The 26,707-nt window shown below is 49.5% G+C and overlaps 11 non-coding genes and 3 pseudogenes across 11 annotated transcripts; all 14 read right to left on the bottom strand.

Annotated features, from left to right (window-relative positions):
• Nucleotides 1-197: 197 nt before the first annotated feature.
• On the bottom strand, nt 198-312 carry LOC119913826. The gene has a single exon (XR_005446661.1). It is a non-coding gene; the product is annotated as a U5 spliceosomal RNA (small nuclear RNA).
• A 967-nt stretch (nt 313-1,279) lies between these two features.
• On the bottom strand, nt 1,280-1,450 carry LOC119913797 (annotated as a pseudogene).
• Nucleotides 1,451-7,177: 5,727 nt separating this feature from the next.
• LOC119913825 lies at nt 7,178-7,290 on the bottom strand. Its single transcript, XR_005446660.1, has one exon. It is a non-coding gene; the product is annotated as a U5 spliceosomal RNA (small nuclear RNA).
• A 969-nt stretch (nt 7,291-8,259) lies between these two features.
• On the bottom strand, nt 8,260-8,451 carry LOC119913785. The gene has a single exon (XR_005446631.1). It is a non-coding gene; the product is annotated as a U2 spliceosomal RNA (small nuclear RNA).
• Nucleotides 8,452-8,634: 183 nt separating this feature from the next.
• Nucleotides 8,635-8,747, bottom strand: LOC119913823. Its single transcript, XR_005446658.1, has one exon. It is a non-coding gene; the product is annotated as a U5 spliceosomal RNA (small nuclear RNA).
• Nucleotides 8,748-9,716: 969 nt separating this feature from the next.
• LOC119913784 lies at nt 9,717-9,908 on the bottom strand. Its single transcript, XR_005446630.1, has one exon. It is a non-coding gene; the product is annotated as a U2 spliceosomal RNA (small nuclear RNA).
• A 183-nt stretch (nt 9,909-10,091) lies between these two features.
• On the bottom strand, nt 10,092-10,204 carry LOC119913822. Its single transcript, XR_005446657.1, has one exon. It is a non-coding gene; the product is annotated as a U5 spliceosomal RNA (small nuclear RNA).
• Nucleotides 10,205-11,173: 969 nt separating this feature from the next.
• Nucleotides 11,174-11,365, bottom strand: LOC119913782. Its single transcript, XR_005446628.1, has one exon. It is a non-coding gene; the product is annotated as a U2 spliceosomal RNA (small nuclear RNA).
• A 183-nt stretch (nt 11,366-11,548) lies between these two features.
• Nucleotides 11,549-11,661, bottom strand: LOC119913821. Its single transcript, XR_005446656.1, has one exon. It is a non-coding gene; the product is annotated as a U5 spliceosomal RNA (small nuclear RNA).
• Nucleotides 11,662-12,630: 969 nt separating this feature from the next.
• Nucleotides 12,631-12,810, bottom strand: LOC119913791 (annotated as a pseudogene).
• Nucleotides 12,811-18,643: 5,833 nt separating this feature from the next.
• LOC119913820 lies at nt 18,644-18,756 on the bottom strand. Its single transcript, XR_005446655.1, has one exon. It is a non-coding gene; the product is annotated as a U5 spliceosomal RNA (small nuclear RNA).
• Nucleotides 18,757-19,724: 968 nt separating this feature from the next.
• On the bottom strand, nt 19,725-19,916 carry LOC119913781. The gene has a single exon (XR_005446627.1). It is a non-coding gene; the product is annotated as a U2 spliceosomal RNA (small nuclear RNA).
• Nucleotides 19,917-20,099: 183 nt separating this feature from the next.
• Nucleotides 20,100-20,212, bottom strand: LOC119913819. Its single transcript, XR_005446654.1, has one exon. It is a non-coding gene; the product is annotated as a U5 spliceosomal RNA (small nuclear RNA).
• A 963-nt stretch (nt 20,213-21,175) lies between these two features.
• LOC119913788 lies at nt 21,176-21,348 on the bottom strand (annotated as a pseudogene).
• Nucleotides 21,349-26,707: the final 5,359 nt, after the last annotated feature.

The following is a 26,707-nucleotide window of genomic DNA, read 5'->3' as shown; positions in this document are numbered from 1 at the left end:
AAAAGGCCGAGAAGCGATAACCCCCGCTGGTTGCTTCCAGCGCCCACCTCCCGGAGCAGTTCTCCCCCTGCCGTGGCGCAGTGGTTTCAACTGCGCATAACAACGGCTGAGTCTCAGCACCTCCTCCCAGCGCGCCTCGTCGCACCGCTCAACCTTGCCGGGGGCGGCGTTTTATTTCCTTTTCACAAACGCACGAGGCTCGGCCACACGGCAGAGCCTGCCAAAATAGTTTTAACTCATTGGCGTCCCTCTCCACGGAAGTCTTTAGTAAAAGGCGAAAGACTTGTACGTTATGAAGAGAAACCCGAGTAAGTACGGGCCCCTCCTCCAGAGCCGCCGACGAGCCTAGTCGTCCCGGCCACTACCCTCACGGTAAGCCTCACTCTGCCTCTCGAGTCCCAAGTACCAGGCCACGCCCGTTCCCCTACCCCTCCCCAGGTCATGGCAGGCTCTATCCAATCGGGCTGCGGAGAGACGAAGGCCTGGCTTTTGGACAGAGGCTACCGAACGACTCGGGCTCTTGTAGCCTCTCGATGACGAGTGAGAGAAAGGGAGGGAAATGTGGCCGATCGCTTCTCGGCCTTTTGGCCAAGACTGCAATGGCCTCCTCTTTCTGGTTAAAACCTTTGCCGGTTTGGGGCTTCGTTTTGTGTCACCAGCTTTTCTGGGAGGAGATTCACCTCATTCCTTGTGAATAAAATTTCAACTTTGCCGTAGCTGAAAAACTTTTGCAACAAGGAATTCATTGGTCCCGAGGACTGCCTACCTGTCCTCTGCCGGACTGCCACCTTGACCAGACCAAAGACGAGAAGGTAAGTGTGTTTTATTCACCGATTTAGCAGTTGTAGCAGGTTTTCTTGCTTCATTTGAGGTGTTTTAGTTTCTTGTATCCTTTCTACGCTGCGGTTCCTCCACCGTGTTGGCCAACCGTGCCGGGCCTACGGAGGCGCCGCAGTGTCCCCTCCCCACCTTCTGAGAGGCTCTATCCAATCGGAGAAATGAAGGCCTGGCTTTTGGACACAGGCTACCGAGCATCCGAAATACTCGGGCTCTCGATGACGAGTGGGAGAAAGGGAGGGAAGTGCAGGGCACATTTAACAGCCATGCCGGTCCCAAATATCCCCTCGTCGTCTGCCAATCATAAAGTGCAAATCTCGCTGCCTTCTTCGAGGCTTCAGCTGGCCGCCCCCCCTCGACTGGCGCCTTTTTCGGGCCGGCGTCCGGCAGAGCGACGAACCTCTGCGTTTGGGTCAGTATTTTGGTTTTACACAAGGCAGGAGAAGGGTGCACCGCCCCCGGGGCACTGCAATACCGGTCGATGCGTGGTGGACGGAGCAAGCCCCTCGTCTCAGCTCCCGGTGCTAAAAATCCATTTAATATGTTGCCCCCTTATAGGGGACATATCAGATATTAAACTGATAAGAACAGATTTTTTCTTTTGAGAAAAATTTTATTGACACTCAATTCAAACATGATTCATAATGTCAAATCCAAGTTACCTTTTAAAATACAACATGTCAATAAATAGATAAATGTTCTCTGTAAAACAACATTTAAAAAAAGTGTTTAAAATGCATTACAGATAACGTCATAAATTAAAGGTATAAAATGGTTTTCAGCTTGTCCATGTCTGTGAGTGTCTGTTAAAAAGTCTTCAAAGCGGAGTGCATTTGTTAAAATAAACTCACAAAAAAATGGATAATAAAGCTCTTCTCCAAGTCCACTGTTGTGCAGGAGTGTAGTGAGTCCCTATCAAAGGGGAACTCATTCAGCTCCCCCAAAGATTTGGACTCTCGGGATCTTGTGCAGGCGCTCAGAGGAGACCCTCACCCTGTAGCTCCTTCCCACCAACCTCACCCGGAGGGTCAGGCCGCCGCTGCCTTGAACTTTCCTTGTGTGGCTCCGGCTCCTCCGTCCGAATGGGCACAGAGGCGATTCTTCTTTGTGGCTGTGTCCTAGGCCCGCCGCCTGCAGCTCTGGCCGTTTGGGCCGTTGCTGCGGCCATCCGGATCACAGCCACGGGGGGATCTGCATGTGCTTTCTTGCCAGCAAGTTTCTGGAGGTCCATATGGCGTCTTTGATGGCGGCTAGGGTGAGCCACTGTTTGGCAAATGTACGTGCTGGTATCTGATTTCCTTGGCTCACCCCGTACAGCACCAGCTGTGGTGTGAGGACCTCCCTTGCTGGCAAGTACGGGAATTGCAAGGAGCCGGCCGTTGCCCACTGTTCTACGGCAGCGCTGCACTCCCAGAGCAGATGCCTTACCGACTCAGGCGCGCCACAACCTGGTCGGGGGCAAGTTGAGTGCGCCGACATGCCCCGGGAGTGCATTACGGACCTGACTGGGAGGATCTCATGAGCCACCATCCATGACAGGTCCCGGAGTCTGTTTGGAAGAGCTGGATGGTTCACGTTGCGCCAAACTGTTGAGGGCTCGCCGAATGCAAGCCCGCGCACTGGACTCACTGGTTCCCGCTCCTGCACAACAGAAATGAGAGAGCGGTGAGTGGTTAAAACCTGCAACTCCTCCTGCTCAAGGTTAAAATGCCTTAAAAATGACTGGATAAAAGCATAGGCTGGTGGCAGGTTAAAAGACACTGGTACTTTGAGACTTGTGGGTAAGATCTTAAGTTTTCTGAGGTAGGACCCCATCCAGAACCGTGTCATTGCTGCGGTCTTGGGGTTTCTGGATGGGGCTGTGGCGGTTGCGATGTGTAGTGCTGTGTATCTGCTTCCTAGGAACAAGTGCAGGTCTGGCACTCCTTTTCCTCCTTTCTCCTTTGGCTTCTTCATCACGCTTCGTCTCAGTCTTTCCCACTTGGAGCCCCACAAAAATAAAAGATGGCTCGTTCCAGGTCTAAGATCACTCTCCTAGGCGGGATAAAAACAGAACTGATGAGTAAAGCAAAGGTAAAATCACTGCTTTGATGATTAAAACCTTTCCTTCTAAAGTCAGTCCTCTAAGTGTCCAGTACCCTAGTCTCTGCCTGACTTTCCCTACTATGTCTGCCCAATTTGTTTTCCCCTCCCCCTCCCTATCAAACCTGATCCCAAGTATTTTTTGGTCAGTCTGGGTCACAGTCAGGGGGAGTCCTGTCGTCTCAGTCGCTGTCCACGGTCCATAAAAATGGGCTTGGGTCTTGCTTCTGTTCAGCTTTGACCCAGAGGCCTGTCCGAACCAGTCAGTCAAGTCCAGCGTCCTGTTGACAGATAAAAGGTCAGTGCATAAAATGTTGATGTCGTCCATATATAAAATACATTTTGTCTCGAGTCCCCCGCTCCCTGGGACCGCACCGCAGTTTATATCCACTGCTCTTGTCAGATGCCCGTTAACAATGAATTTGCTGTTGATCTCCCGGTACAGCAGTCCCACCCAGGCTATAAACCTTCTCGGGAACCCCATTTTTTGCAGTACCTGGAAAAGGTACTGGTGCGAGACCCGATCAAAGGCTTTCTCAAAATCTAAATTCAGGACTACTAGCCGAATGTTTCTGTCTCTCGCGTAACAGATGGTATCTCGGATCAGTACGAGGCTGTCGGTGATCTTCCTCCCCGGGACGGCACAGGCTTGATCCGGGTGAATCAGTCTTCTAAAAACAAGGACATGCGTGAGGCTAATAGTTTACTAAAAAGTTTACAGTCAAAATTTAAGAGTGTGATAGGTCTCCAATTTTTCAAGTCCGTCTTGTCTTTGTCTTTGTGAAGGAGAGTCACTATCCCTGCTCTAAAGCTGTCAGGAAGTCGGTCCATTTGTTCAAAATCCATAAAAACAGCAAGCAAGTCTGGTGCTAAAATGTCCCAAAATGTCAGATAAAATTCCAAGGGAAGCCCGTCTTCTCCCGGCGACTTCCCTGTCTTAAAAGATTTGATGCATTTGTTTAATTCCGGTATCGTAAAATCTTGGGTTAAAAGCACGTTGTCGTTTGTTGCTTGGTCAATGGATTTTAAAACTTCGTCATGGTGTCCCCGTTAACAGTTTTGTATGCGTACAGTTCACGGTAAAAATGTTCGACAGTTTCTTTGATTTCCTCTGTTGTGTCAGCTGTGCACCCGTTTTCTTTTTTAAGTCTCAACATGGCCCCCCCTTTATTTACGATTTTCTTAAAAAAATATCTTGTGCACTTCTCTCCTTCCTCCATTTCCCTTTCCTTGCTTCTTAAAATCACACCTTTGCTATTAATTTCTGCTAAAACCGACATCTCTGTTTTAATTTGTTTTATCTCTTCATTAAAATCCATTCCATGTTGGATTAGTTTAAAATACCTCTGAAGCCGTTTCTGCAGTCCCAACATGCGTCTGTTGTCCCTCTTTTTCTTTCTTTTCCCTGCCTGTCTGTAAAACGTCTTTGTCTTTCCCTTCACCATTTCCCACCACTGTGCACGTGTATCGTAAAAGTCTTGAAGGGTCTGCCACTCTCGGTATTGCTCCCTGTACAGCCTAACTAGCTCCCTGTCTTCTAACAGGGAGCAATTGAGCTTCCACAGACCACTTCCTGCCGTCACACCGGAAGAGAGTGAAAGGGTGCAGGAAAGAATTGCGTGATCAGAAAAGAAAACAGGTTCCAATCTAGCATCGGTTGGTGGGCAATCACGTGATAAAATGTAGTCTATGCGAGAGGCTCGGGTGCCATCACTACTGAACCAGGTGAAGCCCTCCTCTCTGGGATGCATGGTTTTAAAACAGTCCACAAGTCTAAAATCACTGCATATGCTTTGAAGTAAAACTGAAGTCTTGTCCACTTTAAAATCGTCCCCTATTCTTCTCCTATCGTTCCTGCTTAAAATACAATTAAAATCCCCCCCTACAACTAAAGGTGCCCTGCCTAGCATGTGGGGCTGCAGGTCTTCTAAAAGGTCATACCTGTCGTTCTTGTCATTAAAGCCATAAATATTTAAGACGTTAAAATCCTTCCCCATAAAAGTCAAGTGTGTTAAAAGTGCCCGACCATCTCTCACCACAGTGCTGCCCTTCACCAAGACTAGAGGGTTTTTTATTAAAATGGCCACTCCATCATTTTTGTTTTCATTTGAGCCGCTCCATATCGACGTTTGTGGCCATAACTCCTCCCATTCTCTGTAGTGTTTTAAAAATGGTAGGCCGCATTCCTGTATTAAAAACACGTCAGACTTAAAAGAGTTAAGAAAGGATAAAACAATCTGGGCTCTAACTCTCGACTTCACACTCCTCACATTGATAGTTGAGAAGGTGAGTGTCATGAGTATGGTTAAAATTTGCAGGTATGACATCTTAAAAGACTAAAAAAAAAGGGGGATTTCAAATGTTTAAAAAACAGCAGTTAGTGGATTTCTTGTGAATGGAGCTCTTCCTTCATTCTCATGGGTGAGAGATGACGGGGTTGAGCTCCATTTCCCTTTCGGACTCTAGGAGTTGGCCTCTGACGCAGGGTGCATTGAGCTTTGAGTCCTTAGGGGTTGATTGCAGAGCTATAGTTAAAAAAGAGACTTCATTAGGCGAATTGGAGGGGAAGACTCTGGGCTCCTCCACAGATGAACTGTCTGAGTAGCTCTCAGCTCTTCCCCTCTTTTCCGAGGCTCCAGGAGACTCAGAAGACAATTCTGAAATTAGTCTCTTGGCCGGCTGGGCATTGGGGAGGGGGACATCCTCGCTATCACTCTGTGACTGGCCAAATTTTTGTTCTGAGCCAGTCACTGAGCTAGCTCCGCCTTCTGCCTGCACTGCCACTGCTTCTCCCTGTTCTCCACTTGTGGGGCAGCTGCAGGCCCCTCCCCTTCTCCCGCCTCTACTGGTCCTTCTCCTCCAATCACAGGATTTGGCGGGAGATTTGAATTCTCCAGCCCAGCCTCTTCAATTAGCTCTCTAACTGCTTCGTCTTGTCCGCCATTTTGTGTCTTTGCTGCCTTTAATTTGTTGGCAAACGACTTAGGGCAATCTCTGAAGAGGTGGTTTGTTTCTCCACAAAGATTGCACTTTCTGCCATTGGTGCATTCCTCGAAAGTATGCCCAATTTCTCTACATTTACCACAAATGATCTGCTGGCACGCTTCTGCCAGGTGCCCATTCTCACCACACTTGCGGCAGAGTTTGGGCTGGCCCTGGTAATGAATGTAGCCCCTGTTGTTTCCCAGAACTATCATGGATGGCAGATGTTTCAGGCCCTGGAAGCCTTGAGGGTCTTGCCATTGTTGGATGGGGACCCTCCAAGCGCAATTCCAGATGCCATCCTCATCTCTCACTTTGGTAGCCTGGCCTTTAACAGTGCAAAATCTGCCCAGCCACAAACAAATGTCATCTGCATTCACAGTCTCATTGAACATTCTGACAATTACCGTTTTAGCGGCATTATCAGTCAGTTTCTCAACATTAAATGCAGTAAACTGGGGTTTTTCATTTTCGAAGCGTGTCCAGAAATCTCTGAACACGGCAGCAGAGACAAAACTCACATCGAAACCTTTTCCAAATGGCAGAGTCAAAATACAATTTATATCCTGCGGGGAGAATTTCAAAATGTTCTGGATCATTTTCCTTGAGAAGTCAGCCTTGACATAACAAGGGTTTTCCCATCTTTTTCTTTGAATGTAAATCTGACACTGTGGTGCCTCCTCATGCCGGCATGGTTGGCCGCCATGGTGGAGGCACCACAACGTAAAAGTGGTAAAAGAAGCTAAAACACCTAAAAAGTCTAAAACCAAGTCAACTAAAATAAGGTAAAAGAATGCTCTAAAAAGAGCAATAAAATCTACTAAAAATGTTAAAAGGTGAATAAAACACACTTACCTTGTCTTGTTTGGCCTGGTCGAGATGTTATTCCGGCAGAGTACAGGTAAGCAGTCCTCTGAACCAATGAATTCCTTTGTGTGAAACAATTTCAACTACAACAAAGTTGAAATTTTATTCACAAGGAATAATGTGAGTATCCTCCCAAAAACCTGGTAACACTTCGCCACAAACAGGCAAAAGTTTTATCCAGACACAGGAGGCGATCGCAGTCTTAGCCAAAAGGCCGAGAAGCGATAACCCCCGCTGGTTGCTTCCAGCGCCCACCTCCCGGAGCAGTTCTCCCCCTGCCGTGGCGCAGTGGTTTCAACTGCGCATAACAACGGCTGAGTCTCAGCACCTCCTCCCGAGCGCGCCTCGTCGCACCGCTCAACCTTGCCGGGGGCGGCGTTTTATTTCCTTTTCACAAACGCACGAGGCTCGGCCACACGGCAGAGCCTGCCAAAAATAGTTTTAACTCATTGGCGTCCCTCTCCACGGAAGTCTTTAGTAAAAGGCGAAAGACTTGTACGTTATGAAGAGAAACCCGAGTAAGTACGGGCCCCTCCTCCAGAGCCGCCGACGAGCCTAGTCGTCCCGGCCACTACCCTCACGGTAAGCCTCACTCTGCCTCTCGAGTCCCAAGTACCAGGCCACGCCCGTTCCCCTACCCCTCCCCAGGTCATGGCAGGCTCTATCCAATCGGGCTGCGGAGAGACGAAGGCCTGGCTTTTGGACAGAGGCTACCGAACGACTCGGGCTCTTGTAGCCTCTCGATGACGAGTGAGAGAAAGGGAGGGGAAATGTGGCCGATCGCTTCTCGGCCTTTTGGCCAAGACTGCAATGGCCTCCTCTTTCTGGTTAAAACCTTTGCCGGTTTGGGGCTTCGTTTTGTGTCACCAGCTTTTCTGGGAGGAGATTCACCTCATTCCTTGTGAATAAAATTTCAACTTTGCCGTAGCTGAAAAACTTTTGCAACAAGGAATTCATTGGTCCCGAGGACTGCCTACCTGTCCTCTGCCGGACTGCCACCTTGACCAGACCAAAGACGAGAAGGTAAGTGTGTTTTATTCACCGATTTAGCAGTTGTAGCAGGTTTTCTTGCTTCATTTGAGGTGTTTTAGTTTCTTGTATCCTTTCTACGCTGCGGTTCCTCCACCGTGTTGGCCAACCGTGCCGGGCCTACGGAGGCGCCGCAGTGTCCCCTCCCCACCTTCTGAGAGGCTCTATCCAATCGGAGAAATGAAGGCCTGGCTTTTGGACACAGGCTACCGAGCATCCGAAATACTCGGGCTCTCGATGACGAGTGGGAGAAAGGGAGGGGAAGTGCAGGGCACATTTAACAGCCATGCCGGTCCCAAATATCCCCTCGTCGTCTGCCAATCATAAAGTGCAAATCTCGCTGCCTTCTTCGAGGCTTCAGCTGGCCGCCCCCCCTCGACTGGCGCCTTTTTCGGGCCGGCGTCCGGCAGAGCGACGAACCTCTGCGTTTGGGTCAGTATTTTGGTTTTACACAAGGCAGGAGAAGGGTGCACCGCCCCCGGAGGCACTGCAATACCGGGTCGATGCGTGGAGTGGACGGAGCAAGCCCCTCGTCTCAGCTCCCGGTGCTAAAAATCCATTTAATATGTTGCCCCCTTATAGGGGACATATCAGATATTAAACTGATAAGAACAGATACTACACTTGATCTTAGCCAAAAGGCCGAGAAGCGATAACCCCCGCTGGTTGCTTCCAGCGCCCACCTCCCGGAGCAGTTCTCCCCCTGCCGTGGCGCAGTGGTTTCAACTGCGCATAACAACGGCTGAGTCTCAGCACCTCCTCCCGAGCGCGCCTCGTCGCACCGCTCAACCTTGCCGGGGGCGGCGTTTTATTTCCTTTTCACAAACGCACGAGGCTCGGCCACACGGCAGAGCCTGCCAAAAATAGTTTTAACTCATTGGCGTCCCTCTCCACGGAAGTCTTTAGTAAAAGGCGAAAGACTTGTACGTTATGAAGAGAAACCCGAGTAAGTACGGGCCCCTCCTCCAGAGCCGCCGACGAGCCTAGTCGTCCCGGCCACTACCCTCACGGTAAGCCTCACTCTGCCTCTCGAGTCCCAAGTACCAGGCCACGCCCGTTCCCCTACCCCTCCCCAGGTCATGGCAGGCTCTATCCAATCGGGCTGCGGAGAGACGAAGGCCTGGCTTTTGGACAGAGGCTACCGAACGACTCGGGCTCTTGTAGCCTCTCGATGACGAGTGAGAGAAAGGGAGGGGAAATGTGGCCGATCGCTTCTCGGCCTTTTGGCCAAGACTGCAATGGCCTCCTCTTTCTGGTTAAAACCTTTGCCGGTTTGGGGCTTCGTTTTGTGTCACCAGCTTTTCTGGGAGGAGATTCACCTCATTCCTTGTGAATAAAATTTCAACTTTGCCGTAGCTGAAAAACTTTTGCAACAAGGAATTCATTGGTCCCGAGGACTGCCTACCTGTCCTCTGCCGGACTGCCACCTTGACCAGACCAAAGACGAGAAGGTAAGTGTGTTTTATTCACCGATTTAGCAGTTGTAGCAGGTTTTCTTGCTTCATTTGAGGTGTTTTAGTTTCTTGTATCCTTTCTACGCTGCGGTTCCTCCACCGTGTTGGCCAACCGTGCCGGGCCTACGGAGGCGCCGCAGTGTCCCCTCCCCACCTTCTGAGAGGCTCTATCCAATCGGAGAAATGAAGGCCTGGCTTTTGGACACAGGCTACCGAGCATCCGAAATACTCGGGCTCTCGATGACGAGTGGGAGAAAGGGAGGGGAAGTGCAGGGCACATTTAACAGCCATGCCGGTCCCAAATATCCCCTCGTCGTCTGCCAATCATAAAGTGCAAATCTCGCTGCCTTCTTCGAGGCTTCAGCTGGCCGCCCCCCCTCGACTGGCGCCTTTTTCGGGCCGGCGTCCGGCAGAGCGACGAACCTCTGCGTTTGGGTCAGTATTTTGGTTTTACACAAGGCAGGAGAAGGGTGCACCGCCCCCGGAGGCACTGCAATACCGGGTCGATGCGTGGAGTGGACGGAGCAAGCCCCTCGTCTCAGCTCCCGGTGCTAAAAATCCATTTAATATGTTGCCCCCTTATAGGGGACATATCAGATATTAAACTGATAAGAACAGATACTACACTTGATCTTAGCCAAAAGGCCGAGAAGCGATAACCCCCGCTGGTTGCTTCCAGCGCCCACCTCCCGGAGCAGTTCTCCCCCTGCCGTGGCGCAGTGGTTTCAACTGCGCATAACAACGGCTGAGTCTCAGCACCTCCTCCCGAGCGCGCCTCGTCGCACCGCTCAACCTTGCCGGGGGCGGCGTTTTATTTCCTTTTCACAAACGCACGAGGCTCGGCCACACGGCAGAGCCTGCCAAAAATAGTTTTAACTCATTGGCGTCCCTCTCCACGGAAGTCTTTAGTAAAAGGCGAAAGACTTGTACGTTATGAAGAGAAACCCGAGTAAGTACGGGCCCCTCCTCCAGAGCCGCCGACGAGCCTAGTCGTCCCGGCCACTACCCTCACGGTAAGCCTCACTCTGCCTCTCGAGTCCCAAGTACCAGGCCACGCCCGTTCCCCTACCCCTCCCCAGGTCATGGCAGGCTCTATCCAATCGGGCTGCGGAGAGACGAAGGCCTGGCTTTTGGACAGAGGCTACCGAACGACTCGGGCTCTTGTAGCCTCTCGATGACGAGTGAGAGAAAGGGAGGGGAAATGTGGCCGATCGCTTCTCGGCCTTTTGGCCAAGACTGCAATGGCCTCCTCTTTCTGGTTAAAACCTTTGCCGGTTTGGGGCTTCGTTTTGTGTCACCAGCTTTTCTGGGAGGAGATTCACCTCATTCCTTGTGAATAAAATTTCAACTTTGCCGTAGCTGAAAAACTTTTGCAACAAGGAATTCATTGGTCCCGAGGACTGCCTACCTGTCCTCTGCCGGACTGCCACCTTGACCAGACCAAAGACGAGAAGGTAAGTGTGTTTTATTCACCGATTTAGCAGTTGTAGCAGGTTTTCTTGCTTCATTTGAGGTGTTTTAGTTTCTTGTATCCTTTCTACGCTGCGGTTCCTCCACCGTGTTGGCCAACCGTGCCGGGCCTACGGAGGCGCCGCAGTGTCCCCTCCCCACCTTCTGAGAGGCTCTATCCAATCGGAGAAATGAAGGCCTGGCTTTTGGACACAGGCTACCGAGCATCCGAAATACTCGGGCTCTCGATGACGAGTGGGAGAAAGGGAGGGGAAGTGCAGGGCACATTTAACAGCCATGCCGGTCCCAAATATCCCCTCGTCGTCTGCCAATCATAAAGTGCAAATCTCGCTGCCTTCTTCGAGGCTTCAGCTGGCCGCCCCCCCTCGACTGGCGCCTTTTTCGGGCCGGCGTCCGGCAGAGCGACGAACCTCTGCGTTTGGGTCAGTATTTTGGTTTTACACAAGGCAGGAGAAGGGTGCACCGCCCCCGGAGGCACTGCAATACCGGGTCGATGCGTGGAGTGGACGGAGCAAGCCCCTCGTCTCAGCTCCCGGTGCTAAAAATCCATTTAATATGTTGCCCCCTTATAGGGGACATATCAGATATTAAACTGATAAGAACAGATACTACACTTGATCTTAGCCAAAAGGCCGAGAAGCGATAACCCCCGCTGGTTGCTTCCAGCGCCCACCTCCCGGAGCAGTTCTCCCCCTGCCGTGGCGCAGTGGTTTCAACTGCGCATAACAACGGCTGAGTCTCAGCACCTCCTCCCGAGCGCGCCTCGTCGCACCGCTCAACCTTGCCGGGGGCGGCGTTTTATTTCCTTTTCACAAACGCACGAGGCTCGGCCACACGGCAGAGCCTGCCAAAAATAGTTTTAACTCATTGGCGTCCCTCTCCACGGAAGTCTTTAGTAAAAGGCGAAAGACTTGTACGTTATGAAGAGAAACCCGAGTAAGTACGGGCCCCTCCTCCAGAGCCGCCGACGAGCCTAGTCGTCCCGGCCACTACCCTCACGGTAAGCCTCACTCTGCCTCTCGAGTCCCAAGTACCAGGCCACGCCCGTTCCCCTACCCCTCCCCAGGTCATGGCAGGCTCTATCCAATCGGGCTGCGGAGAGACGAAGGCCTGGCTTTTGGACAGAGGCTACCGAACGACTCGGGCTCTTGTAGCCTCTCGATGACGAGTGAGAGAAAGGGAGGGGAAATGTGGCCGATCGCTTCTCGGCCTTTTGGCCAAGACTGCAATGGCCTCCTCTTTCTGGTTAAAACCTTTGCCGGTTTGGGGCTTCGTTTTGTGTCACCAGCTTTTCTGGGAGGAGATTCACCTCATTCCTTGTGAATAAAATTTCAACTTTGCCGTAGCTGAAAAACTTTTGCAACAAGGAATTCATTGGTCCCGAGGACTGCCTACCTGTCCTCTGCCGGACTGCCACCTTGACCAGACCAAAGACGAGAAGGTAAGTGTGTTTTATTCACCGATTTAGCAGTTGTAGCAGGTTTTCTTGCTTCATTTGAGGTGTTTTAGTTTCTTGTATCCTTTCTACGCTGCGGTTCCTCCACCGTGTTGGCCAACCGTGCCGGGCCTACGGAGGCGCCGCAGTGTCCCCTCCCCACCTTCTGAGAGGCTCTATCCAATCGGAGAAATGAAGGCCTGGCTTTTGGACACAGGCTACCGAGCATCCGAAATACTCGGGCTCTCGATGACGAGTGGGAGAAAGGGAGGGGAAGTGCAGGGCACATTTAACAGCCATGCCGGTCCCAAATATCCCCTCGTCGTCTGCCAATCATAAAGTGCAAATCTCGCTGCCTTCTTCGAGGCTTCAGCTGGCCGCCCCCCCTCGACTGGCGCCTTTTTCGGGCCGGCGTCCGGCAGAGCGACGAACCTCTGCGTTTGGGTCAGTATTTTGGTTTTACACAAGGCAGGAGAAGGGTGCACCGCCCCCGGAGGCACTGCAATACCGGGTCGATGCGTGGAGTGGACGGAGCAAGCCCCTCGTCTCAGCTCCCGGTGCTAAAAATCCATTTAATATGTTGCCCCCTTATAGGGGACATATCAGATATTAAACTGATAAGAACAGATTTTTTTCTTTTGAGAAAAATTTTATTGACACTCAATTCAAACATGATTCATAATATGTCAATTCCAAGTTACCTTTTAAAATACAACATGTCAATAAATAGATAAATGTTCTCTGTAAAACAACATTTAAAAAAAGTGTTTAAAATGCATTACAGATAACGTCATAAATTAAAGGTATAAAATGGTTTTCAGCTTGTCCATGTCTGTGAGTGTCTGTTAAAAGTCTTCAAAGCGGAGTGCATTTGTTAAAATAAAACTCACAAAAAATAAATGGATAATAAAAGCTCTTCTCCAAGTCCACTGTTGTGCAGGAGTGTAGTGAGTCCCTATCAAAGGGGAACTCATTCAGCTCCCCCAAACAGATTTGGACTCTCGGGATCTTGTGCAGGCGCTCAGAGGAGACCCTCACCCTGTAGCTCCTTCCCACCAACCTCACCCGGAGGGTCAGGCCGCCGCTGCCTTGAACTTTCCTTGTGTGGCTCCGGCTCCTCCGTCCGAATGGGCACAGAGGCGATTCTTCTTTGTGGCTGTGTCCTAGGCCCGCCGCCTGCAGCTCTGGCCGTTTGGGCCGTTGCTGCGGCCATCCGGATCACAGCCACGGGGGGGATCTGCATGTGCTTTCTTGCCAGCAAGTTTCTGGAGGTCCATATGGCGTCTTTGATGGCGGCTAGGGTGAGCCACTGTTTGGCAAATGTACGTGCTGGTATCTGATTTCCTTGGCTCACCCCGTACAGCACCAGCTGTGGTGTGAGGACCTCCCTTGCTGGCAAGTACGGGAATTGCAAGGAGCCGGCCGTTGCCCACTGTTCTACGGCAGCGCTGCACTCCCAGAGCAGATGCCTTACCGACTCAGGCGCGCCACAACCTGGTCGGGGGCAAGTTGAGTGCGCCGACATGCCCCGGGAGTGCATTACGGACCTGACTGGGAGGATCTCATGAGCCACCATCCATGACAGGTCCCGGAGTCTGTTTGGAAGAGCTGGATGGTTCACGTTGCGCCAAACTGTTGAGGGCTCGCCGAATGCAAGCCCGCGCACTGGACTCACTGGTTCCCGCTCCTGCACAACAGAAATGAGAGAGCGGTGAGTGGTTAAAACCTGCAACTCCTCCTGCTCAAGGTTAAAATGCCTTAAAAATGACTGGATAAAAGCATAGGCTGGTGGCAGGTTAAAAGACACTGGTACTTTGAGACTTGTGGGTAAGATCTTAAGTTTTCTGAGGTAGGACCCCATCCAGAACCGTGTCATTGCTGCGGTCTTGGGGTTTCTGGATGGGGCTGTGGCGGTTGCGATGTGTAGTGCTGTGTATCTGCTTCCTAGGAACAAGTGCAGGTCTGGCACTCCTTTTCCTCCTTTCTCCTTTGGCTTCTTCATCACGCTTCGTCTCAGTCTTTCCCACTTGGAGCCCCACAAAAAATAAAAGATGGCTCGTTCCAGGTCTAAGATCACTCTCCTAGGCGGGATAAAAACAGAACTGATGAGTAAAAGCAAAGGTAAAATCACTGCTTTGATGATTAAAACCTTTCCTTCTAAAGTCAGTCCTCTAAGTGTCCAGTACCCTAGTCTCTGCCTGACTTTCCCTACTATGTCTGCCCAATTGTTTTCCCCTCCCCCTCCCTATCAAACCTGATCCCAAGTATTTTTTGGTCAGTCTGGGTCACAGTCAGGGGGAGTCCTGTCGTCTCAGTCGCTGTCCACGGTCCATAAAAATGGGCTTGGGTCTTGCTTCTGTTCAGCTTTGACCCAGAGGCCTGTCCGAACCAGTCAGTCAAGTCCAGCGTCCTGTTGACAGATAAAAGGTCAGTGCATAAAATGTTGATGTCGTCCATATATAAAATACATTTTGTCTCGAGTCCCCCGCTCCCTGGGACTCCTACCCCATGGATTCGTTGGTCCCTTCTCAAGGTCTGTGCCAGTGGTTCTATACAGATAACGTAGAGGAGGGCAGATAACGGACAACCCTGACGGACACCGCAGTTTATATCCACTGCTCTTGTCAGATGCCCGTTAACAATGAATTTGCTGTTGATCTCCCGGTACAGCAGTCCCACCCAGGCTATAAACCTTCTCGGGAACCCCATTTTTTGCAGTACCTGGAAAAGGTACTGGTGCGAGACCCGATCAAAGGCTTTCTCAAAATCTAAATTCAGGACTACTAGCCGAATGTTTCTGTCTCTCGCGTAACAGATGGTATCTCGGATCAGTACGAGGCTGTCGGTGATCTTCCTCCCCGGGACGGCACAGGCTTGATCCGGGTGAATCAGATCTTCTAAAAACAAGGACATGCGTGAGGCTAAAGTTTACTAAAAAGTTTACAGTCAAAATTTAAGAGTGTGATAGGTCTCCAATTTTTCAAGTCCGTCTTGTCTTTGTCTTTGTGAAGGAGAGTCACTATCCCTGCTCTAAAGCTGTCAGGAAGTCGGTCCATTTGTTCAAAATCCATAAAAACAGCAAGCAAGTCTGGTGCTAAAATGTCCCAAAATGTCAGATAAAATTCCAAGGGAAGCCCGTCTTCTCCCGGCGACTTCCCTGTCTTAAAAGATTTGATGCATTTGTTTAATTCCGGTATCGTAAAATCTTGGGTTAAAAGCACGTTGTCGTTTGTTGCTTGGTCAATGGATTTTAAAACTTCGGTCATGGTGTCCCCGTTAACAGTTTTGTATGCGTACAGTTCACGGTAAAAATGTTCGACAGTTTCTTTGATTTCCTCTGTTGTGTCAGCTGTGCACCCGTTTTCTTTTTTAAGTCTCAACATGGCCCCCCCTTTATTTACGATTTTCTTAAAAAAATATCTTGTGCACTTCTCTCCTTCCTCTATTTCCCTTTCCTTGCTTCTTAAAATCACACCTTTGCTATTAATTTCTGCTAAAACCGACATCTCTGTTTTAATTTGTTTTATCTCTTCATTAAAATCCATTCCATGTTGGATTAGTTTAAAATACCTCTGAAGCCGTTTCTGCAGTCCCAACATGCGTCTGTTGTCCCTCTTTTTCTTTCTTTTCCCTGCCTGTCTGTAAAACGTCTTTGTCTTTCCCTTCACCATTTCCCACCACTGTGCACGTGTATCGTAAAAGTCTTGAAGGGTCTGCCACTCTCGGTATTGCTCCCTGTACAGCCTAACTAGCTCCCTGTCTTCTAACAGGGAGCAATTGAGCTTCCACAGACCACTTCCTGCCGTCACACCGGAAGAGAGTGAAAGGGTGCAGGAAAGAATTGCGTGATCAGAAAAGAAAACAGGTTCCAATCTAGCATCGGTTGGTGGGCAATCACGTGATAAAATGTAGTCTATGCGAGAGGCTCGGGTGCCATCACTACTGAACCAGGTGAAGCCCTCCTCTCTGGGATGCATGGTTTTAAAACAGTCCACAAGTCTAAAATCACTGCATATGCTTTGAAGTAAAACTGAAGTCTTGTCCACTTTAAAATCGTCCCCTATTCTTCTCCTGTCGTTCCTGCTTAAAATACAATTAAAATCCCCCCCTACAACTAAAGGTGCCCTGCCTAGCATGTGGGGCTGCAGGTCTTCTAAAAGGTCATACCTGTCGTTCTTGTCATTAAAGCCATAAATATTTAAGACGTTAAAATCCTTCCCCATAAAAGTCAAGTGTGTTAAAAGTGCCCGACCATCTCTCACCACAGTGCTGCCCTTCACCAAGACTAGAGGGTTTTTTATTAAAATGGCCACTCCATCATTTTTGTTTTCATTTGAGCCGCTCCATATCGACGTTTGTGGCCATAACTCCTCCCATTCTCTGTAGTGTTTTAAAAATGGTAGGCCGCATTCCTGTATTAAAAACACGTCAGACTTAAAAGAGTTAAGAAAGGATAAAACAATCTGGGCTCTAACTCTCGACTTCACACTCCTCACATTGATAGTTGAGAAGGTGAGTGTCATGAGTATGGTTAAAATTTGCAGGTATGACATCTTAAAAGACTAAAAAAAAAGGGGGATTTCAAATGTTTAAAAAACAGCAGTTAGTGGATTTCTTGTGAATGGAGCTCTTCCTTCATTCTCATGGGTGAGAGATGACGGGGTTGAGCTCCATTTCCCTTTCGGACTCTAGGAGTTGGCCTCTGACGCAGGGTGGCATTGAGCTTTGAGTCCTTAGGGGTTGATTGCAGAGCTATAGTTAAAAAAGAGACTTCATTAGGCGAATTGGAGGGGAAGACTCTGGGCTCCTCCACAGATGAACTGTCTGAGTAGCTCTCAGCTCTTCCCCTCTTTTCCGAGGCTCCAGGAGACTCAGAAGACAATTCTGAAATTAGTCTCTTGGCCGGCTGGGCATTGGGGAGGGGGACATCCTCGCTATCACTCTGTGACTGGCCAAATTTTTGTTCTGAGCCAGTCACTGAGCTAGCTCCGCCTTCTGCCTGCACTGCCACTGCTTTTCCCTGTTCTCCACTTGTGGGGCAGCTGCAGGCCCCTCCCCTTCTCCCGCCTCTACTGGTCCTTCTCCTCCAATCACAGGATTTGGCGGGAGATTTGAATTCTCCAGCCCAGCCTCTTCAATTAGCTCTCTAACTGCTTCGTCTTGTCCGCCATTTTGTGCCTTTGCTGCCTTTAATTTGTTGGCAAACGACTTAGGGCAATCTCTGAAGAGGTGGTTTGTTTCTCCACAAAGATTGCACTTTCTGCCATTGGTGCATTCCTCGAAAGTATGCCCAATTTCTCTACATTTACCACAAATGATCTGCTGGCACGCTTCTGCCAGGTGCCCATTCTCACCACACTTGCGGCAGAGTTTGGGCTGGCCCTGGTAATGAATGTAGCCCCTGTTGTTTCCCAGAACTATCATGGATGGCAGATGTTTCAGGCCCTGGAAGCCTTGAGGGTCTTGCCATTGTTGGATGGGGACCCTCCAAGCGCAATTCCAGATGCCATCCTCATCTCTCACTTTGGTAGCCTGGCCTTTAACAGTGCAAAATCTGCCCAGCCACAAACAAATGTCATCTGCATTCACAGTCTCATTGAACATTCTGACAATTACCGTTTTAGCGGCATTATCAGTCAGTTTCTCAACATTAAATGCAGTAAACTGGGGTTTTTCATTTTCGAAGCGTGTCCAGAAATCTCTGAACACGGCAGCAGAGACAAAACTCACATCGAAACCTTTTCCAAATGGCAGAGTCAAAATACAATTTATATCCTGCGGGGAGAATTTCAAAATGTTCTGGATCATTTTCCTTGAGAAGTCAGCCTTGACATAACAAGGGTTTTCCCATCTTTTTCTTTGAATGTAAATCTGACACTGTGGTGCCTCCTCATGCCGGCATGGTTGGCCGCCATGGTGGAGGCACCACAACGTAAAAGTGGTAAAAAGAAGCTAAAACACCTAAAACAGTCTAAAACCAAGTCAACTAAAATAAGGTAAAAGAATGCTCTAAAAAGAGCAATAAAATCTACTAAAAATGTTAGAAAGGTGAATAAAACACACTTACCTTGTCTTGTTTGGCCTGGTCGAGATGTTATTCCGGCAGAGTACAGGTAAGCAGTCCTCTGAACCAATGAATTCCTTTGTGTGAAACAATTTCAACTACAACAAAGTTGAAATTTTTTCACAAGGAATAATGTGAGTATCCTCCCAAAAACCTGGTAACACTTCGCCACAAACAGGCAAAAGTTTTATCCAGACACAGGAGGCGATCGCAGTCTTAGCCAAAAGGCCGAGAAGCGATAACCCCCGCTGGTTGCTTCCAGCGCCCACCTCCCGGAGCAGTTCTCCCCCTGCCGTGGCGCAGTGGTTTCAACTGCGCATAACAACGGCTGAGTCTCAGCACCTCCTCCCGAGCGCGCCTCGTCGCACCGCTCAACCTTGCCGGGGGCGGCGTTTTATTTCCTTTTCACAAACGCACGAGGCTCGGCCACACGGCAGAGCCTGCCAAAAATAGTTTTAACTCATTGGCGTCCCTCTCCACGGAAGTCTTTAGTAAAAGGCGAAAGACTTGTACGTTATGAAGAGAAACCCGAGTAAGTACGGGCCCCTCCTCCAGAGCCGCCGACGAGCCTAGTCGTCCCGGCCACTACCCTCACGGTAAGCCTCACTCTGCCTCTCGAGTCCCAAGTACCAGGCCACGCCCGTTCCCCTACCCCTCCCCAGGTCATGGCAGGCTCTATCCAATCGGGCTGCGGAGAGACGAAGGCCTGGCTTTTGGACAGAGGCTACCGAACGACTCGGGCTCTTGTAGCCTCTCGATGACGAGTGAGAGAAAGGGAGGGGAAATGTGGCCGATCGCTTCTCGGCCTTTTGGCCAAGACTGCAATGGCCTCCTCTTTCTGGTTAAAACCTTTGCCGGTTTGGGGCTTCGTTTTGTGTCACCAGCTTTTCTGGGAGGAGATTCACCTCATTCCTTGTGAATAAAATTTCAACTTTGCCGTAGCTGAAAAACTTTTGCAACAAGGAATTCATTGGTCCCGAGGACTGCCTACCTGTCCTCTGCCGGACTGCCACCTTGACCAGACCAAAGACGAGAAGGTAAGTGTGTTTTATTCACCGATTTAGCAGTTGTAGCAGGTTTTCTTGCTTCATTTGAGGTGTTTTAGTTTCTTGTATCCTTTCTACGCTGCGGTTCCTCCACCGTGTTGGCCAACCGTGCCGGGCCTACGGAGGCGCCGCAGTGTCCCCTCCCCACCTTCTGAGAGGCTCTATCCAATCGGAGAAATGAAGGCCTGGCTTTTGGACACAGGCTACCGAGCATCCGAAATACTCGGGCTCTCGATGACGAGTGGGAGAAAGGGAGGGGAAGTGCAGGGCACATTTAACAGCCATGCCGGTCCCAAATATCCCCTCGTCGTCTGCCAATCATAAAGTGCAAATCTCGCTGCCTTCTTCGAGGCTTCAGCTGGCCGCCCCCCCTCGACTGGCGCCTTTTTCGGGCCGGCGTCCGGCAGAGCGACGACCTCTGCGTTTGGGTCAGTATTTTGGTTTTACACAAGGCAGGAGAAGGGTGCACCGCCCCCGGAGGCACTGCAATACCGGGTCGATGCGTGGAGTGGACGGAGCAAGCCCCTCGTCTCAGCTCCCGGTGCTAAAAATCCATTTAATATGTTGCCCCCTTATAGGGGACATATCAGATATTAAACTGATAAGAACAGATACTACACTTGATCTTAGCCAAAAGGCCGAGAAGCGATAACCCCCGCTGGTTGCTTCCAGCGCCCACCTCCCGGAGCAGTTCTCCCCCTGCCGTGGCGCAGTGGTTTCAACTGCGCATAACAACGGCTGAGTCTCAGCACCTCCTCCCGAGCGCGCCTCGTCGCACCGCTCAACCTTGCCGGGGGCGGCGTTTTATTTCCTTTTCACAAACGCACGAGGCTCGGCCACACGGCAGAGCCTGCCAAAAATAGTTTTAACTCATTGGCGTCCCTCTCCACGGAAGTCTTTAGTAAAAGGCGAAAGACTTGTACGTTATGAAGAGAAACCCGAGTAAGTACGGGCCCCTCCTCCAGAGCCGCCGACGAGCCTAGTCGTCCCGGCCACTACCCTCACGGTAAGCCTCACTCTGCCTCTCGAGTCCCAAGTACCAGGCCACGCCCGTTCCCCTACCCTCCCCAGGTCATGGCAGGCTCTATCCAATCGGGCTGCGGAGAGACGAAGGCCTGGCTTTTGGACAGAGGCTACCGAACGACTCGGGCTCTTGTAGCCTCTCGATGACGAGTGAGAGAAAGGGAGGGGAAATGTGGCCGATCGCTTCTCGGCCTTTTGGCCAAGACTGCAATGGCCTCCTCTTTCTGGTTAAAACCTTTGCCGGTTTGGGGCTTCGTTTTGTGTCACCAGCTTTTCTGGGAGGAGATTCACCTCATTCCTTGTGAATAAAATTTCAACTTTGCCGTAGCTGAAAAACTTTTGCAACAAGGAATTCATTGGTCCCGAGGACTGCCTACCTGTCCTCTGCCGGACTGCCACCTTGACCAGACCAAAGACGAGAAGGTAAGTGTGTTTTATTCACCGATTTAGCAGTTGTAGCAGGTTTTCTTGCTTCATTTGAGGTGTTTTAGTTTCTTGTATCCTTTCTACGCTGCGGTTCCTCCACCGTGTTGGCCAACCGTGCCGGGCCTACGGAGGCGCCGCAGTGTCCCCTCCCCACCTTCTGAGAGGCTCTATCCAATCGGAGAAATGAAGGCCTGGCTTTTGGACACAGGCTACCGAGCATCCGAAATACTCGGGCTCTCGATGACGAGTGGGAGAAAGGGAGGGGAAGTGCAGGGCACATTTAACAGCCATGCCGGTCCCAAATATCCCCTCGTCGTCTGCCAATCATAAAGTGCAAATCTCGCTGCCTTCTTCGAGGCTTCAGCTGGCCGCCCCCCCTCGACTGGCGCCTTTTTCGGGCCGGCGTCCGGCGACGAACCTCTGCGTTTGGGTCAGTATTTTGGTTTTACACAAGGCAGGAGAAGGGTGCACCGCCCCCGGAGGCACTGCAATACCGGGTCGATGCGTGGAGTGGACGGAGCAAGCCCCTCGTCTCAGCTCCCGGTGCTAAAAATCCATTTAATATGTTGCCCCCTTATAGGGGACATATCAGATATTAAACTGATAAGAACAGATTTTTCTTTTGAGAAAAATTTTATTGACACTCAATTCAAACATGATTCATAATATGTCAATTCCAAGTTACCTTTTAAAATACAACATGTCAATAAATAGATAAATGTTCTCTGTAAACAACATTTAAAAAAAGTGTTTAAAATGCATTACAGATAACGTCATAAATTAAAGGTATAAAATGGTTTTCAGCTTGTCCATGTCTGTGAGTGTCTCTGTTAAAAGTCTTCAAAGCGGAGTGCATTTGTTAAAATAAACTCACAAAAATAAATGGATAATAAAGCTCTTCTCCAAGTCCACTGTTGTGCAGGAGTGTAGTGAGTCCCTATCAAAGGGGAACTCATTCAGCTCCCCCAAACAGATTTGGACTCTCGGGATCTTGTCCAGGCGCTCAGAGGAGACCCTCACCCTGTAGCTCCTTCCCACCAACCTCACCCGGAGGGTCAGGCCGCCGCTGCCTTGAACTTTCCTTGTGTGGCTCCGGCTCCTCCGTCCGAATGGGCACAGAGGCGATTCTTCTTTGTGGCTGTGTCCTAGGCCCGCCGCCTGCAGCTCTGGCCGTTTGGGCCGTTGCTGCGGCCATCCGGATCACAGCCACGGGGGGGATCTGCATGTGCTTTCTTGCCAGCAAGTTTCTGGAGGTCCATATGGCGTCTTTGATGGCGGCTAGGGTGAGCCACTGTTTGGCAAATGTACGTGCTGGTATCTGATTTCCTTGGCTCACCCCGTACAGCACCAGCTGTGGTGTGAGGACCTCCCTTGCTGGCAAGTACGGGAATTGCAAGGAGCCGGCCGTTGCCCACTGTTCTACGGCAGCGCTGCACTCCCAGAGCAGATGCCTTACCGACTCAGGCGCGCCACAACCTGGTCGGGGGCAAGTTGAGTGCGCCGACATGCCCCGGGAGTGCATTACGGACCTGACTGGGAGGATCTCATGAGCCACCATCCATGACAGGTCCCGGAGTCTGTTTGGAAGAGCTGGATGGTTCACGTTGCGCCAAACTGTTGAGGGCTCGCCGAATGCAAGCCCGCGCACTGGACTCACTGGTTCCCGCTCCTGCACAACAGAAATGAGAGAGCGGTGAGTGGTTAAAACCTGCAACTCCTCCTGCTCAAGGTTAAAATGCCTTAAAAATGACTGGATAAAAGCATAGGCTGGTGGCAGGTTAAAAGACACTGGTACTTTGAGACTTGTGGGTAAGATCTTAAGTTTTCTGAGGTAGGACCCCATCCAGAACCGTGTCATTGCTGCGGTCTTGGGGTTTCTGGATGGGGCTGTGGCGGTTGCGCATGTGTAGTGCTGTGTATCTGCTTCCTAGGAACAAGTGCAGGTCTGGCACTCCTTTTCCTCCTTTCTCCTTTGGCTTCTTCATCACGCTTCGTCTCAGTCTTTCCCACTTGGAGCCCCACAAAAAATAAAAGATGGCTCGTTCCAGGTCTAAGATCACTCTCCTAGGCGGGATAAAAACAGAACTGATGAGTAAAAGCAAAGGTAAAATCACTGCTTTGATGATTAAAACCTTTCCTTCTAAAGTCAGTCCTCTAAGTGTCCAGTACCCTAGTCTCTGCCTGACTTTCCCTACTATGTCTGCCCAATTTGTTTCCCCTCCCCCTCCCTATCAAACCTGATCCCAAGTTTTTTGGTCAGTCTGGGTCACAGTCAGGGGGAGTCCTGTCGTCTCAGTCGCTGTCCACGGTCCATAAAATGGGCTTGGGTCTTGCTTCTGTTCAGCTTTGACCCAGAGGCCTGTCCGAACCAGTCAGTCAAGTCCAGCGTCCTGTTGACAGATAAAAGGTCAGTGCATAAAATGTTGATGTCGTCCATATAAAATACATTTGTCTCGAGTCCCCCGCCTCCTGGGACCGCACCGCCAGTTTATATCCACTGCTCTTGTCAGATGCCCGTTAACAATGAATTTGCTGTTGATCTCCGGTACAGCAGTCCCACCCAGGCTATAAACCTTCTCGGGAACCCCATTTTTTGCAGTACCTGGAAAAGGTACTGGTGCGAGACCGATCAAAGGCTTTCTCAAAATCTAAATTCAGGACTACTAGCCGAAGTTTCTGTCTCTCGCGTAACAGATGGTATCTCGGATCAGTACGAGGCTGTCGGTGATCTTCCTCCCGGGACGGCACAGGCTGATCGGGTGAATCAGATCTTCTAAAACAAGGACATGCGTGAGGCTAAAGTTACTAAAAAGTTTACAGTCAAAATTTAGAGTGTGATAGGTCTCCAATTTTTCAAGTCCGTCTGTCTTGTCTTTGTGAAGGAGAGTCACTCTGCTTAAAGCTGTCAGGAAGTCGGTCCATTGTTCAAAATCCATAAAACAGCAAGCAAGTCTGGTGCTAAAATGTCCCAAAATGCAGATAAAATTCCAAGGAAGCCGTCTTTCCCGGCGACTTCCCTGTCTAAAAGATTTGATGCATTGTTAATTCCGGTATCTTAAAATCTTGGGTTAAAAGCACGTTGTCGTTTGTTGCTTGGTCAATGGATTTTAAAACTTCGTTCATGGTGTCCCGTTAACAGTTTTGTATGCGTACAGTTCACGGTAAAAATGTTCGACAGTTTCTTGATTTCCTCTGTTGTGTCAGCTGTGCACCCTTTTCTTTTTTAAGTCTCAACATGGCCCCCCTTTATTTACGATTTTCTTAAAAAAATATCTTGTGCACTTCTCTCCTTCCTCCATTCCCTTTCCTGCTTCTTAAAATCACACTTTGCTATAATTTCTGCTAAAACCGACATCTCTTTTAATTTGTTTTATCTCTTCATTAAAATCCATTCCATGTTGGATTAGTTTAAAATACCTCTGAAGCCGTTTCTGCAGTCCCAACATGCGTCTGTTGTCCCTCTTTTTCTTTCTTTTCCCTGCCTGTCTGTAAAACGTCTTGTCTTCCCTTCACCATTTCCCACCTGTGCACGTGTATCGTAAAAGTCTTGAAGGGTCTGCCACTCTCGGTATTGCTCCCTGTACAGCCTAACTAGCTCCCTGTCTTCTAACAGGGAGCAATGAGCTTCCACAGACCACTTCCTGCCGTCCACACCGGAAGAGAGTGAAGGGTGCAGGAAAGAATTGCGTGATCAGAAAGAAAACAGGTTCCAATCTAGCATCGGTTGGTGGGCAATCACGTGATAAAAAGTCTATGCGAGAGGCTCGGGTGCCATCACTACTGAACCAGGTGAAGCCCTCTCTCTGGGATGCATGGTTTTAAAACAGTCCACAAGTCTAAAATCACTGCATATGCTTTGAAGTAAAACTGAAGTCTTGTCCACTTTAAAATCGTCCCCTATTCTTCTCCTGTCGTTCCTGCTTAAAATACAATTAAAATCCCCCCTACAACTAAAGGTGCCCTGCCTAGCATGGGGCTGCAGGTCTTCTAAAAGGTCATACCTGTCGTTCTTGTCATTAAAGCCATAAATATTTAAGACGTTAAAACCTTCCCATAAAAGTCAGTGTGTTAAAAGTGCCCGACCATCTCTCACACAGTGCTGCCCTTCACCAGACTAGAGGGTTTTTTATTAAATGGCCACTCCATCATTTTTGTTTTCATTTGAGCCGCTCCATATCGACGTTGTGGCCATAACTCCTCCCATTCTCTGTAGTGTTTTAAAATGGTAGGCCGCATTCCTGTATTAAAAAACATCAGACTTAAAAGAGTTAAGAAAGGATAAAACAATCTGGGCTCTAACTCTCGACTTCACACTCCTCACATTGATAGTTGAGAAGGTGAGTGTCATGAGTATGGTTAAATTTGCAGGTATGACATCTTAAAAGACTAAAAAAAGGGGGATTTCAAATGTTTAAAAACATAGCAGTTAGTGGATTTCTTGTGAATGGAGCTCTTCCTTCATTCTCATGGGTGAGAGATGAGGGGTTGAGCTCCATTTCCCTTTCGACTCTAGGAGTTGGCCTCTGACGCAGGGTGGCATTGAGCTTTGAGTCCTTAGGGGTTGATTGCAGAGCTATAGTTAAAAAAGAGACTTCATTAGGCGAATTGGAGGGGAAGACTCTGGGCCTCCACAGATGAACTGTCTGATAGCTCTCAGCTCTTCCCTCTTTTCCGAGGCTCCAGGAGACTCAGAAGACAATTCTGAAATTAGTCTCTTGGCCGGCTGGGCATTGGGGAGGGGGACATCCTCGCTATCACTCTGTGACTGGCCAATTTTTGTTCTGCCAGTCACTGAGCTAGCTCCGCCTTCTGCCTGCACTGCCACTGCTTCCTTCCCTGTTCTCCACTTGTGGGGCAGCTGCAGGCCCCTCCCCTTCTCCCCCTCTACTGGTCCTTCTCCTCCAATCACAGGATTTGGCGGGAGATTTGAATTCTCCAGCCCAGCCTCTTCAATTAGCTCTCTAATGCTTCATCTTGTCCGCCATTTTGTGTCTTCTGCTTTGCTGCCTTTAATTTTTGGCAAACTGACTTAGGGCAATCTCTGAAGAGGTGGTTTGTGTTCTCCACAAAGATTGCACTTTCCTTGGTGCATTCCTCGAAGTATGCCCAATTTCTCTACATTTACCACAAATGATCTGCTGGCACGCTTCTGCCAGGTGCCCATTCTCACCACACTTGCGGCAGAGTTTGGGCTGGCCCTGGTAATGAATGTAGCCCCGTTGTTTCCCAGAACTATCATGGATGGCAGATGTTTCAGGCCCTGGAAGCCTTGAGGGTCTTGCCATTGTTGGATGGGGACCCTCCAAGCGCAATTCCAGATGCCATCCTCATCTCTCACTTTGGTAGCCTGGCCTTTAACAGTGCAAAATCTGCAGCCACAAACAAATGTCATCTGCATCACAGTATCATTGAACATTCTGACAATTACCGTTTTAGCGGCATTATCAGTCAGTTTTCAACATTAAATGCAGTAAACTGGGGTTTTTCATTTTCGAAGCGTGTCCAGAAAATCTGAACACGGCAGCAGAGACAAAACTCACATCGAAACCTTTTCCAAATGGCAGAGTCAAAATACAATTTATATCCTGCGGGGAGAATTTCAAAATGTTCTGGATCATTTTCCTTGAGAAGCAGCCTTGACATAACAAGGGTTTCCATCTTTTTCTTTGAATGTAAATCTGACACTGTGGTGCCTCCTCATGCCGGCATGGTTGGCCGCCATGGTGGAGGCACCACAACGTAAAAGTGGTAAAAGAAGCTAAAACCCTAAAAAAGTCTAAAACCAAGTCAACTAAAATAAGGTAAAAGAATGCTCAAAAAGAGCAATAAAATCTACTAAAAATGTAAAAAGGTGAATAAAACACACTTACCTTGTCTTGTTTGGCCTGGTCGAGATGTTATTCCGGCAGAGTACAGGTAAGCAGTCCTCTGAACCAATGAATTCCTTTGTGTGAAAAATTCAACTACAACAAAGTTGAAATTTTATTCACAA

Source organism: Micropterus salmoides, unplaced genomic scaffold (genome assembly GCF_014851395.1).
Source record: "Micropterus salmoides isolate LMB-PRFRI ecotype aquatic unplaced genomic scaffold, ASM1485139v1 Ms_hic_scaffold_2, whole genome shotgun sequence".
In the NCBI taxonomy this organism is placed as follows: domain Eukaryota; kingdom Metazoa; phylum Chordata; class Actinopteri; order Centrarchiformes; family Centrarchidae; genus Micropterus; species Micropterus salmoides.
Note: the sequence above shows the minus strand (reverse complement) of the source record. Positions and strands in the feature narration are given on the sequence as shown.